The sequence below is a fragment of the Chiloscyllium punctatum genome, unplaced genomic scaffold, assembly GCF_047496795.1.
Source record: "Chiloscyllium punctatum isolate Juve2018m unplaced genomic scaffold, sChiPun1.3 scaffold_354, whole genome shotgun sequence".
In the NCBI taxonomy this organism is placed as follows: domain Eukaryota; kingdom Metazoa; phylum Chordata; class Chondrichthyes; order Orectolobiformes; family Hemiscylliidae; genus Chiloscyllium; species Chiloscyllium punctatum.
This window is the reverse complement of record NW_027310088.1, coordinates 137,501-140,000: the sequence shown is the minus strand read 5'-3', so window position 1 is coordinate 140,000 and position 2,500 is coordinate 137,501. Positions and strand designations below refer to the sequence as shown.

General features: G+C 35.5%; 1 pseudogene; it reads left to right on the top strand.

The window, feature by feature from the left end:
* Window positions 1-2,500, top strand: part of LOC140472524 (28S ribosomal RNA) — an 8,506-nt pseudogene that overhangs the window by 4,073 nt on the left and 1,933 nt on the right.

Sequence of the window (2,500 nt, the reverse complement as noted above, 5' to 3'; positions counted from 1 at the left end):
TAATAATTAATAACACTAGTGTGAATGAAGATGTAGATAATAAGGAGGTAGAGACGGAAAGGATAGATAATGTGGGAAAGCCACTTGAGAGTATTACTCAAGAGGATAAGGATAGAATAGAGAAGTTAGTCCACAGTGAAAAATCACTGGGGGATCTAATTAAAATAGTTGAAGAGGAATTAGGTAAAAAGAAAGATAAATTTATGGAATACGAGATTATTATGGAAAAAATTATGATGAAAATAGGAAAGGAAAATAAAGGGGTAATATCTAGGGAAGGGAATAAGAAAAGAGGAATAAAGGTAAAGAATAGTGAGAGAGGAAAGAGAGGTAAAGTGAATAACGCTAAAAAAAGGTATAGTACGAAGAAAGGAAGGTTCAAGGAAACGCAAATCCTTTATAAAAGGAATAGACAACATTTGGCAAGAACCCTAATGGGGGCTCCAACTAAAAGTAAATGTCCCTTGAGTAAAATAGAGTTAGAAGAATGTTATAAAATTAGACTCTCTAGGGCAAATGAGAAGAATAATTTAAGAGGATTTGTGAAGTACGAGAAAAGAATTGAGGAATCAGAGGAGGTGATCCTATTGGGCCCGATAACGGTAGACGATGTTGATCAGGCCATTAAGGCGACAGACGTCGATACCGCGGCCGGGCCTGATGAGATGACCTTAAAAGATTTAATTAATATTTTCAATAAAGATAATACTTTGTTACCAAGGCTCTATACAATCTGGATCAAAACTGGGAAAATTCCAGACAATATGAAACTTAGTAGAACCGTACTAATCCCCAAGGTAAATGGAGAAGAAGAATTAAAGGATATTAATAATTGGAGGCCTATAACAATTGGTCCCATTATTTTAAGATTATTTACTAAAATAATAGCAGGGAGGGTTAATAAAGTAATTAGTCTAAATAAAAGGCAAAAGGGTTTTATGACCGGCGTGCAAGGATGTGAGGAGAATATTAAAATCCTAGAAAACATCATTAAGGGATCAAAGAAAAGGAAGAAAGAACTTGCAGTGGTCTTTGTTGACCTTGCAAAAGCTTTCGACACAGTCGGTCATAAACTTATTTTAACAGCTCTTAGAAGACTCCATTTCCCGATTTTATTTATTAAATTAATAACGAATTTGTATGATAATAATTTTACGCAAATCGAAGGTTTTAATTGTAAAACTGAAAGAATCAATATTTTACGGGGTGTCAAGCAAGGGGACGCTTTGTCACCGATTCTTTTTAACATAGTGATGGACCCGCTTATCGCGACCATCGAGGATAGGCAGAAAGGAGTTATGTTAGGACAAGATGGTAAAAGCTGTCACTGCGCTACTCTAGCTTTCGCAGATGACATTGCATTAATTAGCGATACTTATGAGGGAATGAAGTACAATTTAAAACTTGTAGAGAGGTTTTGTAATAACACGGGAATGGAGGTTAATACTAAAAAAACTAAGGGTTTTTATTTTAGTGTTAAAAATAAGACTATTATTTATAACGATACGGTAAACTGGAAGCTAAATGATGAGAATATTCAATTTATTGATCCAGGGCACACAGACAAATACTTAGGTGCTAAAATAGACCCATGGATTGGTGTTAGCCAATCAGATTGGGAAAATCAATTGAATAAATGGATTAGTAATTTAAAATTATCCCCCCTAAAACCGGTGCAAAAATTTGAGATTTTAAAAACTTATTTTATACCCAGGATGTATTATTACTTAATTTTATCAGAATCTTCCATAAATTACCTAAACAAGTTAGATAATATAATCAAAAATACTGTTAAAGAAATATTACATCTCCCGCAATCAATCACCGATGGAGTTTTATACGCCAGATGTCGTGATGGCGGCCTTTCCCTGAACAGATTGGCAACCTTTATCCCAATCTCTATTATGAGGAAATATGGGACGCTTTACAAATCCTCGGATGAAATTATACATGCCTCGTTTCAATTCGAGGGGGAAAGTATAGCGGAAAAAATGCGAAAATTAAGTAAAGTAAAAAGATTGGAGTCTATTTGGAATCCTAACATTAATCAACAAACGGGAGAAAATAATACTGTCGAAGAGGATAGTGGAGATGAACTGGAAGAGTTTAGTAGTGCCAACTATGGCAATTGGAGGCGAACAGAAGTGGATAGATGGATAGCCCTCCCATGCCAAGGAGCTGGCGCCCACTATTATAAAAATGACAGTATCTCGAATAATTGGTTAAAGAAGATCCAATACATGAAGTCATCGAAGGTGATTAATTCGTTATTACTGAGGACTAATCTGTTTCCGACAAGGGCATCCTTGTCGCATGGAAGGCCGTTTAATGTGAAATCTTGCAGGAGGTGTAATGAAACCTCAGAGACATTGGCTCATATCTCTGGATGGTGTCCGTATGTTAAAAACATGCGGATTAAAAGACACAATAGGATTGCAGAAGAACTAGTTAAACTTGTTAGGAAAAATGGGTGGACAATTTTTATTGAACCGAGGATAAA